Raw genomic sequence first — 18333 nt, 5'->3', positions numbered from 1 at the left:
TATGTCCTTTCTCGGGTCTCAGACTATCTTTGTACAAAATTTCATTAAAATCGGTTCAGTAGTTTGGGCGTGAAGAAGAGACAACCAGACAGACAGACAGACAGAGTTACTTTCGGATTTATAATATTAGTAAGGATAATATTGGTAAGGATTATCGATCTTTGGTAGGCAAAACATTAGATAGATTGAATATTAATTACGGGCTCTAGCTAGTAACTAATACAACGATAATGATATTGATGCAACCTCAAATTTAGCAGGTTAACTCGACAGCGTCGCTAACTCTACGTCTTTTCACGTAGATCTACGTATTTTAAACCCAAATTAAAATTTATTTTAATTATTATACGAATTACCACCACCAAGTAGATAATGCAAAAACTAACAGTACCTTTATCGGTAACCTATATCTCTAACCAAAGATTTGTCTCTTGTCTGCTACTTTTAGGGTCTTTTAAATGGTCGTTTTAATAACTTTTACCTATCCTACTCTCTTCATTTCACTCAGAAAAGAAGTAAGTAGTTTCACATACGGAAATGTTACCATTTCTCCGTAATTTTCTTATCCTATCTCGTTTTGACAAATATGACTGTTTTGGTATTTGTTTACGTATTTGCCCATACAAATGCCAATCAGCGCCCCTAGCGGATTATATCAGAACTATAGTGTCAGTAACGTAACATTAAATGTCTAAATTGACAAAATGGCGCTTTATGTTTTGTCTCTCTTTTTTGCGAACACGTGAGGGAGGCAAAAAGTTCATCGTCACTTGAGCACTTACTTATTGTTACGTTTATTCAGTCTACTGAAGCAAACGGAACAGAATAATAGATTGAGTAAACGTAACGTAAAATTGTGGGATGTTTTGAAAACTCGTACTAAGGGTACTAGCCCTACGTCCCTACGATGAACGAGTACAACGACCCATCGCCCATCGCTACACCATAATACTAAGGTACTTATTGGAATGAGTACCTTATGCAAAAATAACATCAGAAGTCTATGTGTATCATTGTACACATAATGATTAGCATCTGCTCTCAGAGTCTTATACAATTTACAGTAACATGTCGTTAGCGTGATTCTGACGACATTTTACTAACGCCATCTATTAAATTTTATACGAAATAGCATTTCCTGATACATCTATTATATAAACAACTAGCTACCCCGGTAAACGTTGTGTTGCCATATAAATAAAAATAAAGGTGAACAACCCTTATCACTTAGGGCAGGGGTTCCCAATCTTTTGTAACCCGCGGCGCAGTTACAAGTTCGATATTTTTTCACGGCGCCCTATTCTAGCTAACTATTAGATGAAGACAGTCGAAAGAAATAGGTACCTACAATAATAGTAGTTACGTTAGGTTGATCGAAACGAAAATTTAAACAGCACTATATAAAATTGTACCATACTTATGTTATTTTAAAAGACTTTAAACGGAAAACAACAAGAAATACTTGAGAAAAAACAAAAATTAAATACGATATTTATTCAGTCAAATCAATGTGAATCAAAACGCCAATATTTGTGGTGTCAAATAATTAGCGGATCGACTCACGGCGCCCCTCTTTACTTTCTACGGCGCACCAGGGCGCCGCGGCGCACACTTCGGGAACCCCTGACTTAGGGGCATGAAAAATAGTAGCCGATTCTCAGACCTACTGAATATGCATATAAAATTTGGTAAACATCGGTAAAGACGTTTCGGAGGAGTACGGTAACTAACATTGTGACACGAGAATTTTATATATAAGATAATATTAAACTAGAAAGAATATTGCAAATTACATAATATTATGTAAAAGTATTTTTTCTTTCTTAAAAAGTAATTTTTAAAGAGTAAATATTACTTATTAATATTACCAACGGAAATGAATAAGAAAAAACAGTTCTTAAAAAGTCTCAACTATATCTCGTATTACTAATTATAGTTATAATAATTGTACTTATTAAATATTAGAAGTTTAGTTAGACGTGGGCGTTATTTCACGTCACTAGTTATTATAACTATAGTCCGATTCATAATTAGATGTCCAAAATGTAAACAAAGGTGTTGATCTATCAAGAAAATACTTTTCAAATGGTGGTTTCTTATTTTTAACGACATTAAAGTAATACAACGATAATAAATTAATCGTCATCGTCATCAAACCATTACTGTCCCACTGCTGGGCACGGGTCTCCTCTCAGAATGAGAAGGATTAAGCCATAGTCCACCGCGCTGGCCAAGTGCGTATTGGTAGACTTCACATACCTTTGAGATTTTTTTATAAATCTCTCTGGTATGCAGGTTTCCTCACGATGTTTTCCTTCACCGTTTAGCAAGTGATAATTAATTTCTAATACGCACATAACTTTGAAAAACCAGAGGTGCGTGCCTGGGATTTGAACCTCGGACCCCTCGATTGAGAGGCCGAGTTTCTTAACCACTAGGGTATCACTGCCTTGCCAATAAATTAATAATCTGAATAAATTAAGATCAATTCATATTTTCTAATATTTATATTAATTCAATTTCGTTCCATACAGTAATAATAATAAAACAAGGTTTATGGTAGAAAATTAAAATGTGATAATGGCAACACAATCGGGATCCAAACATATTTTGTGCCGCCATTTTTATGATTATAGAAATTTATTTGCCATCAAAAATATTTTTTTAACTGATGTTATTCATTTTCGTGATCGTGATCTAACTCGAGTGTTTTCTCGTTTTCATCACGCTTTTGTTAAATTGTGTGTAGATCTTAAAGTTTTTGTTTTTTGTTGAGTTTGTTAACGTTTTTGTTTATTGTTATTTTGTTAAGGTTTAAAATACCTGTAATCGTATTTTGACAATGACATTTCTTTGTTTACATGTTGGACAGCTAAAGTCGTCACAATTTAATAGGCCCATTTTGACACATGCCATGCTAATGTCATTAATGTTTTACACTAACTTTTTAGTAGGGAATTTACGACCACGTGACGGCTAGAGCTTGCGGCTTCAAACCATTCGTAAGAAACCATAATCGATTATTTTTCAAGTAATCGAAACTTAGAATTACCAATAATTCATTATTTATACCTTTTTCATCATAAGAACAATAAAATAACCAAGACTTTGTTTCTTAGTGAATGATAAAACAAAAAAAATTACACTTTACGAGTGATGCTTTATTTAATCTTCTAAAGATGATTATTTTTTAAATTACACTAGAATTTATATACTTTTCTCCTTTTTATTAAATATTTAAATGATTTAGAAAACTATTAAATAAATACTCTGTTTACAAAATATTAAGTAATCTATACAATACGATGTGGGGTCGTAATCAATTTGTCGTAAAAATAGGTTTCTTTGGTTAGTGATTTGTATATCACATGCTTACAGCCTAACGATGGCATGTGTCAAAATGGGCCTATTAGATTGTGACGACTATAATTATGAACCAGACTATAGCTACGCAGCAAGTAAGCGAATCTTTGGAAGGTGGTAGAACCTTTTATGGTTCGACTCCGGCGGCACCACCGCCACACCTATTTCTACCTAATAACAGCCGTGTTAGGCGCTGCTGTGTTCCGGTTTGAAGGGTGTGGTAAGGGAGACATACTTTTCCGAGGCGTTCCAGCTTAGTCCTCAGGTGTAGCGGCGCATCTGTGGCCGACCTCAGGTAGGAATATCTAATCCTATCTGGGGTTGATTACAGATGTCCATGGGCGGCAGTAGCCACTTACCATCAGGTGGACTGCATGCTCGTCTGCTCCCCTTATATTATAAAAAAAAAGCGAATCACTAGTTACAAGTCAAATACAAGTAGTGATTTTTTTAAATGCGTTACTAAGTAACGTGATCGTGATGAAGTTATCAGGGTTACAGTACAATATTGCATTTCTTTCGCATCGCGTCTCGAGATGTTAAAAAATAATCGATTTTTATAAATCGATTATCATTTTCTTATAATCGATTTTTATAAATCGATTATCATTTTCTTATAATCGATTTTTATAAATCGATTATATTAGATATATAGATTATCCTGATAGTAAGTGGCTACGGCTGTTATAATCGATTTTTATAAATCGATTATCATTTTCTTGTAATCGATTTTTATTATCGATTTTTATAGTAATATTAATCGATTTTTTATAAATCGATTATATAAATTACGTGTTTAAATCGATTTTTAGAAACAGTTCGTATCTATGCAACGTATGAAAAATCTCGAATTAAGTTCATACGTATAAGTTGATTAAATAAAAACGGTGCCATCTGTAAACACCTAAGACCCACTGGCGAAAGTATTTTATAACACATTATTTTTATTCATATAATTTTTATTTGATTTTTAATCTAATAATTTGTTAATTACAAAGCCAGTTTATCATTGACTATTTAAGGGTCTGATAATGTGGCTCGGAGACGAAATATGTAACTCCTCAACCGATGGGAATAATTGAGTTGTGTTTGAAGATATTTGGTGTAGGTTTTAATGAAATTGCAAAGTCAGTTCATCATTGACTATTTAAGGGTCTGATAATGTGGCTCGGAGACAAAATATGTAACTCCTCAACCGATGGGAATAATTGAGTTGTGTTTGAAGATATTTGGTGTAGGTTCGAATGGAATTGCAAAGTCAGTTCATCATTGACTATTTAGTTAGGTTAGGTTGGAACATATAAGATAATATAAAACTAAGCGAGCAGGGCGCGGCAGCGCCCTGCGAGCGGGCGGTTCCAATAAATGTAAATTCAGACCTTACCTTCATTCATGATCACGTTTTTGCAATTTTATATTGTATTAATATAAATGTTAGTATGTCATCACTAAAAAGGGTGAAAAAAATTATCAATATATTTAGTTAGATAACGATGTAAACAGCGTGTCTAATATGAGCGCCGACTTCAGAAATATGTACTAAACCAACATTTATTTCAATTATTTATTACTTTGTAGTGACATAGAAGTCGTATATTTTTTGTTAAAAAATTTTTCATATTCCAATAAGAAACAAGGTAAGGAATTAGGAAACCATAAAGCATTATTGATACCAATTTATGTACTATTAAACTATTTTTATTATTATAATAAAATTAAAATGATAGGCATCCCAACAAAATGACAAAAGTATTGTCTAAAAACCTAAAATATAAATTAAATAAAAACAAAATTGCCATAAAATATCCAGCCCTATTGTACATTTGACTAGTTTTAAAATAAAATACTTAAAACAGACACAAACAAAAACAAAAACAAAACGGCCATGTTGTCTCAAAAACTAAATTATAATACAAATGTTTCGTTAATCTTCAAGTAATACAATACAATAAAATAATAATTATTGTCACAAATGTCCAGACCTATTTTACACTTGACTAGTATTAAAATAAAATACTTAAAACAGACACAAACAAAAACAAAAACAAAACGGCCATGTTGTCTCAAAAACTAAATTATAATACAAATGTTTCGTTAATCTTCAAGTAATACAATACAATAAAATAATAATTATTGTCACAAATGTCCAGACCTATTTTACACTTGACTAGTATTAAAATAAAATACTTAAAACAGACACAAACACAAACACAAACAAAAAAAACGACCATGTTGTCTCAAAAACTAAATTATAATACAAATGTTTCGATAATCTTCAAGTAATACAATACAATAAAATAATAATTATTGTCACAAATGTCCAGACCTATTTTACACTTAACTAGTATTAAAATAAAATACTTAAAACAGACACAAACAAAAACAAAAACAAAACGGCCATGTTGTCTCAAAAACTAAATTATAATACAAATGTTTCGTTAATCTTCAAGTAATACAATACAATAAAATAATAATTATTGTCACAAATGTCCAGACCTATTTTACACTTGACTAGTATTAAAATAAAATACTTAAAACAGACACAAACACAAACACAAACAAAAAAAACGACCATGTTGTCTCAAAAACTAAATTATAATACAAATGTTTCGATAATCTTCAAGTAATACAATACAATAAAATAATAATTATTGTCACAAATGTCCAGACCTATTTTACACTTAACTAGTATTAAAATAAAATACTTAAAACAGACACAAATACAAACGCAAACAAAAAAAAAACGACCATGTTGTCTCAAAAACTAAATTATAATACAAATGTATCGTTAATCTTCAAGTTTAAACAATAAAATAATAATTATTGTCACAAATGTCCAGACCTATTTTACACTTGACTAGTATTAAAATAAAATAATTAAAACAGACACAAACAAAAACAAAAACAAAACGACCATGTTGTCTCAAAAACTAAACTAAAATACAAATCTTTTCTTAATCTTCAAGTTTAAACAATAAAATAATAATTATGTGTAAAAATGGGCCTATTACACTCTGACCACTATTATACGTATGAACTTAAATCGAGATTTTTCATTCAACGCATAGATGGCGCTGTCTATAAAATTGAAATTTGCTGCAAGATTTTTTCATCCGTCGCATAGATACGAGCTTTATATTTCGTTTTCTGAAAATCTGAAATTCTGTTTCTTAAAATCGATTTAAACACGTAATTTATATAATCGATTTATTAAAAATCGATTAATGTTAATATAAAAATCGATTATTAGAAAATAATAGTCGATTAAAATAAAAATCGATTATTTTTTAACATCCCTACTTAGAATTATGGTTATTTTGCTTGCTTTAGCCTTACCATACCCAACTATTAAGTACATAATAATTAGATTTAGTATTCCTATTACTATGCCTTCGCCACGGTGCGAAGAGAAATCATGTAAACAAACCGATTTTAGAGTCATCAAAAATCTAACACCGTAAAAATTATAATTCCAATAATAATCCATTGTTTTCATGTTTAATTCTACAGATATAGACATAATTTAGAATTTAAAGTATTTTCTTATTTTGTGGATATAAGTATCAATAAGTCACATTTAGGCTGAGACCGCACTGCGATTAAACGCACGCGTTTAACCGCAAGACTGAAACCGCTAAAATATAAAACATATTGCTTTCTATACAAGTGCACGCACTAGTGACTTTTTCAGTCGACTGATTTATTGTTACATTTTGACCGCGGCTTGTTTAAAGCGCGGTTTTTTGTCTCCCATAGTAATTGTATGGTGGGGCATTGATATAAACTAAAGATATGTTACTAGTGGGTAAAACATGAAATATACAAAATACACCAATTGGAGTGAATCGACTCCAGCCGCTCTAGCGGCGGCGTAGTAACTGACACGTATGTATGTCACTGTATACGTTTAACGTCATTATTTTAGTCTTCTAAGCCTCAAAATGCCTTCTTGGGCAATGCTTAAATGTACAAATTATGCAAAAAAATACCCAAGATTCATGGAATCACATTTCACAAGTAGATGAGGTGAAATCATTATATCTTGATTGTTTTTCGTGCTTGGTCCGCTATAATTACGTAACTGACAAAATAGAGATAACGTATTCCTTCCACAAGTAGTAATAGAGAAGCAAAATTTACGTACATATTTACGTATGAATGAATGAGTTACTTTGGGGTAAGCAAAAAGAAAAACGTGTATTTGTGTGTTTAGTGTAACACTTATTTGTGTTGTTTTGTGGGCAGGTAACATATCTATAGTTTTAAATATCATTGGTTTTTTATTCAGTCTCTAACCCCACAACACGTGCTGTTCGCCTGAAATCTATGATTAGACTGAAATAAAATTAAGCCAAAAGAAAACCGCAGTGCGTGTTCGTATGCGTTTTGGCGTTTTCAGCTTTTTTTATTCAGTCTGCGTTTAATCGCAGTGCGGTCTCAGCCTTATGCCTTAAAAACCTACCTAGCAAAAGTAATTTTATAAACAGTTATTATGATCATTATTTTTACACTAACTGAAGAAAAACAGCTTTCTAAATATTAATTTCCAAACATAACAATAGATGGCGCTTGAGGACTGTTAAAGTAGATTGTAAAATATTAAGCAAGTGTGTAATATTTACCGAGAAAAATACATTAACGTGATATTATTGATCTTTATCTTTATTAGTTTAATATTATTTTTTATTAAGTAGATGTAACAGGAAAATACAATTTCCTACAAATGATAGTAGATGGTGTTAGTAAAATGTCCTCAGAATCACGCTAACGACATGTTACTGTAGAATGTATAAGACCTCTGAGAACAGCTGTCATTAACTGATTGATATTATTGAATACCTATTTTTACAATATATTTTTGAAAGAGGTACTCTTTCTAGTACCCTTATATTACTAATGGGCAATTGATGTAAAAAAAAACCTATCGAATAAATCAACAATCGACGGAATCAACAATCGATTGTCGATTTATTCGTAGTTAAAAAAAACAATCGATTGTCGATTTATTTAAAAAAAAACAAGTAACAATAGACGTACGGATAACAATCAACGTTCGAATGACAATCGACGTACGAATAACAATCGACGTACGAATAAAAATCGCCGTTCGAATAACAATCGACGTACGACTAACAATTGACGTACGAATAACAATCGACATTCGAATGACAATCGACGTTCGAATAACAATCGTCGTACGAATATTGACGTGTGTAACACCTGTAAAGATAGCATTTAATTGAACTTTATGTATTCTTATTGACCTATTGTACTAAATGCTTTACACAATAAAATAAATAAAATAACAATCGACGTGCGAATAACAATCAAGGTACGAATAAAATCGACATTCGCGCAAGGAAGCGCAAGGAGCGAGCGCGGTGGGGGCGTGTGTCTATTTTTTTAGTAGAAAACGAACAATTGTCTTTCAAGGACGTGCTGCATTCGTCAATATCAAATATCGCAATTATATTTTTTTATACAAGTATACTGTTCACTGCATTTTATTACGATAGTAACGTAATTTAGCGAATTCGAATTAAAATAATATCTGACGAAGATACACCGTCCCTAGTATTTTTAAAAGACGTGACGTCAGCACCGCTGACATCACAATTCTTGTTCATTGACAAATCAATAAACTGATTGACTTATAAAAAATGTGTAAAGATTAAAATGTGTGATTAAAAGGTATATTATTTACCAAGTCAAGATTTTTAAGCAAAAAAATTAGGATCCACTGCGCTGCTACTAGCTTTGCGTATACTAAACAATCGAATAAACGACCCACAATCGAACAATCGACCAACAATCGAACAATCGACCCACAATCGACCAACAATCGAACAATCGACCAAGAATCGAACAATTTCGATTGTTCGATAGTTATTCGAATACAATCGAACACAATAACAATCGAATAATTCGATTGTTTTTATTAACAATCGCGCATCGCTAGTCAACTGTCGCGCTCGCACTCGGTGATGTTTGCTTCGAATTTTGTTGGCATCCGTTTTACAATATAGCGGCATCGGATGCCGGCATCGTGTTCTATGATCGTTTATTCGACACATTTTTATAAAAACGGCCATCTCTAATTAAACCTAACCAATCCTATGTAAAACGTCAAACCACAAAACTTATTAATAATGTAATATATGTAATGTTTCCTAATAATTTAAAATTTGAATTTGAAATTTGATCCTTTGATTTTTAGTTTTATTTGGTTATTTTTTATTCATATAATTTTATTTGATTTTTAATCTGATAAATTGGTAATATAAAAATCTTACATTTATTATTAGAATAAGAAAATTTTATTATTTAATACAAAATAATCGATCATTGAGGTGGCCCTCTAGAGTGGGGATGTCGTTTGTATAGAGGGAGTACAGGAGCGGCGACTCCTGCACGAATTGGGCGGGGGTCGGATTCATAACCCTCTTTTTTTTTTTTTTTTTTGTTTGAGGGGGAAACCTTCAACCACCTATGCCGTGGGAGCGTCACGGAGTTATGTGGGATTCTTACCGCACTAAAACCCTCGGTGGCCGCCCTCGGCGCTGCGTAGAGGACTCCGGGATCTCCAAAGGAACGCAACTGGAGTCCTCTACCGACACAAAGAACTGCCGCCCATCTAGAAATGACGCTACTAGCCTACACAATAGCGCCGACACCGGTGTATCTAATAATTTGAAGACGAGGCCAGCATGCCATATACGGTCGAAGACCATTTCGATATCGAGAAAGACCCCGACAGTGCATCGCCCGCGGTTGGTCTCGCCTGCCAAGTGGTGGAGCACCTCTTTCTCGGAAAGAATCGCCAGTCGCTATCCTTAATATTACAAAGTACTAGAAAGAGTACCTCATTCATAAATACTAGACTTGGTCGGTGCAAACCATACACAGTTTTTAATACATAGTTATCAATGCAGTACCGAAAACACGGTATTGAGAATTGTAATAACTATGTATTTTGGGAAACATGGTATTGACAGTATTGGCTGGTATGTGATAACTTGTACCGAGCTGTACCAAGTACCAATCACGGCACGATATTCACGACGCTGATTGGCCGAAATTGTGGTACCGATATGTTATGCGACGCAACCCTGATGCTGTTTTCCTACTACAATTTTCACCTTTAACTTGTTAGCAATAAGGTCTTGTCGTCGAGCTGCGATTCCTTCGTGGAAACGTAATGTGTGATAATAACATAATATTTTGACTCTTATCTACATGAAAATAAAATAATTTTTTGATTGAATTATACTACGTTTGGAACTAAAATTTAATAGTAACAGTAATATTTTAAGTTTCATTTGAATTTGACTTTTTCGCTTGTAAAATTTCCTTGCACTGCTTGCGCATGAATATAATTTTATTCGTCTGATTAGGTACTTAATGTTTGTAGTTAAAATTTGTTTTATTAGTTTTTTTAAGTTTCTAATATAATAATAACTTTAAGTGATTAGTGCAATAACTGATAAGTTACATGTAAATCTTATATATAAAATTCTCGTGTTACCATACTCCTCCGAAACGGCTTTACCGATATTCACCAAATTTTATATGCATATTCAGTAGGTCTGAGAACCGGCTACTATCTATTTTTCGTACCCCTAAGTGATAAGGGTTGTTCACCCTTAACATTTTTTTATTTATATGGCAACATAATGTTTGCCTATACTATACTATAGCTATATGCGATGTGGGAGATGTTTGTGAAAACAGAGAATGTGGCTAAAACAGCTAGATGTACACTGTGTGGTAACTGGTAACATATACAGTTACAAAGCATCGACAGGAAACCTCAAGTCGCACTTAAAGAAGATGAAAGTTCTATATACATTTTTTTAAACAATATAAACTTTATATGTATTTAGTAAAAAACAAAATAAATTTATATATATTATATTTAAGCATAAATTAGTAGGTATATTTAAGTTGAATCGCAATAACCAAAGAGTTTACTTTTATACAGCGTTATTTTAATATCAACAAACATAGGTTTATTAAGATTTCAAATACCGACCAATACCTAGGTATTGAAAATGGTACCTAGTTTCAAAACATGGTATTGGTACCAATACCGATACCGCGTTATGATATTGCCAGATATCATACCGACCCACGACTAATAAATATTTCTATTTATGATGAAAGTGGATAAAGTATTAAGCCCACGACTATAATAAGAAACCCTAATTAATTTAGTAATACCGCTATAATACTAAGGTACTAGTAAGAGTACCTCATTCAAAAATAGTTTCTTGATATTAGTAGCGGTACGAACCACTGACACTGTTACAGTTGTTCTCAGAGGTCTTATATACTCTACAGTAACATGTCGTTAGCGTGATTCTGACAACATTTTACTAACGCCATCTATTAACATTTGTAGGAAATAGTATTTTCCTGTTACATTTATTTAGTAAAAAAACTTTCACTAAAAAAGAACATAAAAATACGAAGTAAATGTACTCCAAGCCTGTATAAAGTATGAAGGCAAGATTACAATTCATTCTTACTAATGAGTGCGCGTGCAACCCTTACCGCCCTTACGTATTGATGCAAGGCATGAAGCATTAAGTCCGCCTTTATACCATATTTTAGATATATGAAGAATAAATAAATAAATGAACGAACTAGCTTCCTAGTCCAAGAATAAATACCTAGTCCACACCAAAGTGTACTAGCTAATGAGACTTTATGGGACTAGGAGGAACACGTTTCTGGATCACGTATTTTTAAATACTAGGAACAGGCATACCTAGTCCCAAATTTACCTAGTACAACCCATCTCTACTAGTTATGGAAACGTCATCAAACTAGAGACGCCTAAATACTCGTGGACCTAGTTTTTGGAATAAGTCTTTAGGCGGACGCGTACTTCTAAGTCTCAGTACGCACTACCTACGCATTTTACCTATACTCTGATTCATAATTAGGTGTCCAAAATGTAAACAAAGGTGTTGACCTATCAAGAAAATACATTAGAAATGGTAGTTTTTATTTTTGTCGATATTTAAGTAATACAACAATAATAAGATAATAATCTAAATAAATTAAGATTAATTCACATTTTCTAATATTTATATCACCTCAATTTCGTTTCATACTGTAATAATAATAAAAAACAAAGTTTATGGTAGAAAATTAAAATGTGATAATGGTAACACAATCGGAATCCAAGACATTTCTTGTGCTGTCATTTTTAGTTTCGTAACTGATATTATTCATTTACGTGATTGTGATCAAACTCTAATGTTTTCTCGTTTACATAATGCGTTTGTTAAATTGTGTATATTTGTTAAATTTTCGTTTTTTGTTGAGTTTGTTAAAGTTTGTGTTTCTTGTTAATTTTGACAGTGACATTTCTTTGTTTACATTTTGGACACCTAATTATGAATTAGACTATAGTATATCTCACCTCTAAACGGAAATTAACGTTGACGTTTCGTTAATGGAAATAACTTCAAAAGTTTCCATTAATGTCACGTTACTGAATGAAAAGAAAATACTGTCTTTTAGTGTCGTTCCACAGACCTATATCTAAATAGATGACACATGTACCTTCATTTGTATGAAAACCAAGCGTGCCACTTTTATCCGATCGACTGACACTCAGTGTTGGCAACCTGGGAGATGGCGTTGATCGTACCAGGGGCGTAAAATTATCGTATCTGCCGAAAAATTATCGTACATTTCATAAGAACGCGGGCGCGAGTAGAGATGTGCCGAGTCAGGTCGACTGGAGGTGGCGTTTTTTTTTTTTTTTTGTTTTTTTTTTTTTTTTTGCTCTTCCGTGCTATTGTTGTTTGTTTATTGTTGTACTCGAGTACTTTGGAGTCAATACCAAAAATGGCCGACTCGGCACATCATTAGGCGCGATGCACGCGTTCTTATGAAATGTACGATAATTTTTCAGCAGATACGGTAATAAAAATATATTTTTTATTAATAAATCGCCCTTTTTTCGAAAAAATTATCAATTACAGGCATATATATAATACGTTTATGAATTCATTAAAACAGTTTCCCAAAAAGTTTCAAGTAGCCAATTATCGTACATTTGCGTACGATAATGACTCGCTATCGTACATCGTACGGTGGTATCAAATTATCGTACATGTACGATAATTATCGTACGGTTGCCAACACTGCTGACACTTGTCAAGAAAGATTTAGAGATGTGCATTGTTAATTCTCCGTCAGAGAGAAAATCGTTTCAAAAGTCGATTCGGTTCTGCTATAATCGATGCTATGATCGATCGATGCAATTTTTCGATTTCAAAATCGATTTGATTTTGAAATCGAAAAATCGAAGATAGATTTTCGAGAAATCGATCGTCTAGATTTATTTTACTAGTGCTCTGCGAATTTTTTGGTAAAAAAGTCGCCGAATCATCATTATCAAAATCTACCGTGTCGTCCATAAATTTAGTCAATAAAATAAAACAAGATGTCTACGGAAAAATAATTTAAAACAAAATAAATATTGCTTAAACATTTATTAAATTCTGGTGTTAAAATAGTCTCAGCATGGGGCCAACTGAAGTCCTTCGACTTCAGTAGACCCCATGTATATGCCGTATTATAAATGGATAATAGACCTAGAAAAACTAATATTGCTTCATTTTTCAACATAAGAACAAATACATTAAATGATAAATAAAAACACTTGCTACATTAAGCTTACACTGTTTTATATACATAATTCTCATAGAAAGTTGTAAACATATCGTTATTTGATTATGGCGATGGTGCGTAGGCGCACTCGCAATCGCAATGGAAACCTGTAAATTTAATGGTAAATATTAAAAAAGAACAAAAAACATTAACATGATTAGAATAAAAAAATGTTACAAAATATTTATTAAGACAACATTATTATTCATCCATTTCGAAAATCGATTAAATAATCGATAACAAGAAACTGGCATGTACAACCCCAGGTATGGCAGGTACTCATTTTGAAATAACCAATGACAATCATCTTTAAGCAACAAGATGAAATATCGATCGTTTTACTTTTCATTGCGTGTTTTAATACAGAAGCTTTACAACTTTGTAACCAAAATTTGCAATGGATTAAAAATTTGATAAAACACACCAGGAACTAAGTGTCATTGTGAAACCACAACAAATTTTAAATAATTAATTATAAAATAAATAATACATATTTTAAGAAAAACGTTACTTACGTATGAAAGGAAATATTTTCTTTATCGCGGCTACTTTTACTTGTAGAATTTACACAATTTATTATAGCGCAATTCGGCATGTTTATTGCTGTCAATTGACATCCGATGACAACAAATGTTACTTTCGGACTAAATGACATTTCATCGAAGTGAGTTGAATCCACCTCCTTTAACCCGAGTTTTAACTACGCTAATACGTACACATGCGGGATCTATTTAGATATAGGTCTGTGTGTCGTTCACACTTGGAGACAGAGTGGGTGAACGAATGCCTCTTTATTATCAACTCATTCCATTCATTAGAATATTTGATTGAAACCAATCCATTCAATTCGTTCAAATGAAAGTGATTCTTCGTCAAGTAAAGTTGTGAAGCCTCAAAAAGCGTGTTAAACGTGCGAACTAGATTGAGCAATCCCAGTCGCGAACTTTTAAGCCCAAAATAGAATTGAGTAGCTCGCGAGTGAGTAATATAAAAGATATATATCTTCACCAAAGAGCTAATCACTCATCAACTCCAACGATTTTGAATTATATCTTTATATCCGCGTCACACTCATCACTCACTCGGAGTCATTCGCTCGCGAGCGAGTTATGAGTCAAATGAGCGACTGACTGAGAGAGTCTGATTTGAGTCAAATGCATCATTACCTATTAAACATTAAATTAAAATCTTTTTTCTTTGCTAAGAATATGAAAACAGGGATATACAAATAGTGTTGGCTGTGAAATTCATATATAATTTCTTGCCAGTTTTGTATTAATTTTAGGAATCAAAAATGTTGTCAAAACATTTTGATCTGATTCTCTGAAATACTGATATAAAATGTCGCTTATATCGTTACAGAGTTACTGAGCTAAAGTGAGCTAGTGAGCTAAAAGAGTGATATATATCACTGAGTTCAAAAGATATATCTCGCTCTTTTCACTTTAGTGATATATTTTGCGCACCTCTAGCCCAAAACCATAAGAAACCCTAGTCCTAGTTATTTTAGTATTAACTTAGTAATACCGCGGCTATAATATTAAGGTACTAGTAAGAGTACCTCATTCAAAAATACTTTAATTATATCAGAAGTGTAAGAACCAGTCACAAAATACAGTTGTTCTCAGAGGTCTTATACACTCTACAGTATCATGTCGTTAGCGTGATTCTGACAACATTTTACTAACGCCATCTATTATCATTTGTAGGAAATAGTATTTTCCTGATACATTAATTTAGTAAAAAAAACTTTAACTAAATAAAGAACATAATAATATGACGTATAGTACTTTTCATCATTATTTTAAGACCGCCAAATATTTTGAAAATTTTACCGATGATCGATATTTTTTCCTTGACATATCGACGTCGGACTTAAAAAGTGCCGAAATCCTTTGTTTCGATTAGAGATGTGCCGAGTCAGATAGACTCGAATCAGTACTCGAGTACTTACATATACTCGCATACTCGAGTACCAGTGATACTCGAATACTGACGGTACTCGTACACTACACTGACTCCAATCTTATGTACCTCATATAGGCAAACGTTTAATTTAGTAGTTTATAGTCGTCACATTTTAATAGGCCCATTTTGATACACGTCATCCTAATGTCATAAAATTTTTGAACTAACTTTGTATGAAAATATAACACGTAATTGGAAAGTCAAATACTTCTAAACGTACAATTACGATATCATTTATTAACAAGAATAATTAGGCAATTTACGGCTACAGCTTGCGACTTCAAACCATTCGGAAGAAACCATAATCGATTAACTTTCAAATAATCGAAACTTAGTATTACCAATAATTATTATTTTTTAAGTAAAAATAATTTATTGGATAATAATAGGGTTATATACAGTACAAAATTTCAACTAACAAACTAAAAAAAAATCAAATTATACACTAATAGAAACTTATTTACAAAATGTACATATATACAAAAAAAGAAATACAAAAATATAAAAACATAAAAACTACCATAAAAAATTATCACCATCGCTGTCCTTGGGCAAGGTACCCAAGATGCTGGCAGCATTTCCTCTTTGAATTTCTATAGCAATTCGTTGCGCAAAATGCGTGCAAGCTCTTGGATCTCCAGAGATATCGACCAATCGTGTTGACAGTTTTTTCTTTGAATTCATCTTTCTAAGATTTGCTGGATTCTACATCAGATTTAATTACGCAATTTAGATACCAAAGCTAGAATTTTTCGGCCTCCAGTCATCCGAAAAAAATATTGCAAGCTAAGGATTGGGAATTTAGTGGAAACGGGGATATATTAAATTCAGTCATGAATTATAAAAAAAAACTCTGATTGAACTTTGTTCACGCTACCCCTACCTTGTGTGCAAAACCTTAGTATATAGTAGCAAAGTTGGCATTGTGCATTTAAAGACACAATATTGACAAACAATAAAATTGTATGTCGTTGGCAGTGTGCATTTTAATGCACACATAACAGAAGTCATGAATTACTATATATTCAAAACATTATATCACTAAAACATTGCATAAAGCTTGCAGAAAGTCAGATTATATAAATTTCGTACATATAACCTAATTTCATTCAGATAACTTAAGATACTTTGAGAGCGTTGTGCAGGTGCTGACCGACGGCTCGCTATTTTGTTTACCACTGACAATGTGTGAACGAGACAGATATAGATTTCATTTTTTGACATAAATAAACGTTTACTAAGTCGCTTTGAGTTATTATTAATGAGATTCTATGTTGCATTTTCGAAAAAAAAAAATCTGATTTGAATGTGCATTTAAGTGCACAATGTCAAGTATAGGGTTAAATTTCTTTTACTCCTTAATTCTATAAAAAAACATGTTTTCCTGTTATATCTAATTAATAAACAATAATATTAAAGTAATAATAATATTGCAAATAACATAATATTATATAAAAGTATTTTATCTCACTCAATATTATGCATTTGCTCAATGACATTTTATATAATACATTTGCATATTATTATGCCTAATATTTTACAATCTACATGTACAATCAGCGCCATCTATTATTATGTTCGGAAATTAATATTTAGAAAGATGTTTTCGTCCAGTAACAGTTATACGAAGTGTTACAAGTAATGAAATGTATGTTTATATAAATTTACTTTTCCCAGGCTTTTAAGTAATACATGTTACTTATTAATATTTGTATCGTATTAAATATACGCGTATTTTATATTACAATCTCCTTATTTGTTGAAGTATCCTACTTAAATAAATAATAAAACACATGTGACCATTTGAATAATTATTTACATTTAATTAAAATCAAGCGTTTATATCTGTGACTATATTATATTTACTCTGAAATTCATATTTTCAAAACATAAAAGTTATACGGAGTACGAATTTAGTAACTTTTGACTGTTTTTAAACGAAATAAAGCTACCTATTCGTGTGATTCGTGTGATAATAGTATAATGTAATTGTTTTGTTAATTTTTATATCCACTGGAGATATTGAATTTATTTTGGTACACATAGGTGTCTTCGTAAAATAAAAATGCGTATCGATACATTAAAATGAAAAAAAAACCTGTATTACAAATTTTTTGGAGGTTATTATAAAAAGTATTGTTTACTTCCAATGTTGAAACAAGTTTTTAAATCAACTAATTTAATAAATTCGAAATCCCAAATCCCAAGCACGCACCTCTGATTTATCATTATTATTATTATTAATAAGCGTATTAGAAATTAATTATTCGTGAATAGCTGCCATTAATGTCACGTTACTGAATGAAAAAGAAA

The 18333-nt window shown here is 31.9% G+C and overlaps 1 protein-coding gene and 1 long non-coding RNA gene across 2 annotated transcripts in view; both read right to left on the bottom strand.

Moving 5' to 3' along the window:
- LOC140757016 (uncharacterized) overlaps nt 1-18333 on the bottom strand; it is a 46334-nt gene that overhangs the window by 20622 nt on the left and 7379 nt on the right. The window lies entirely within an intron of this gene.
- On the bottom strand, nt 13831-14747 carry LOC140757001 (uncharacterized). The gene is made up of 2 exons (XR_012103922.1): nt 14568-14747; nt 13831-14159 (listed from the first exon to the last, which is right to left on the bottom strand). It is a non-coding gene; the product is annotated as an uncharacterized LOC140757001 (long non-coding RNA).

Source organism: Epargyreus clarus, unplaced genomic scaffold, assembly GCF_041222505.1.
Source record: "Epargyreus clarus isolate Ecla_fem2 unplaced genomic scaffold, WU_Ecla_fem_2.2 ptg000036l, whole genome shotgun sequence".
In the NCBI taxonomy this organism is placed as follows: Eukaryota; Metazoa; Arthropoda; class Insecta; order Lepidoptera; family Hesperiidae; genus Epargyreus; species Epargyreus clarus.
Note: the sequence above shows the minus strand (reverse complement) of the source record. Positions and strands in the feature narration are given on the sequence as shown.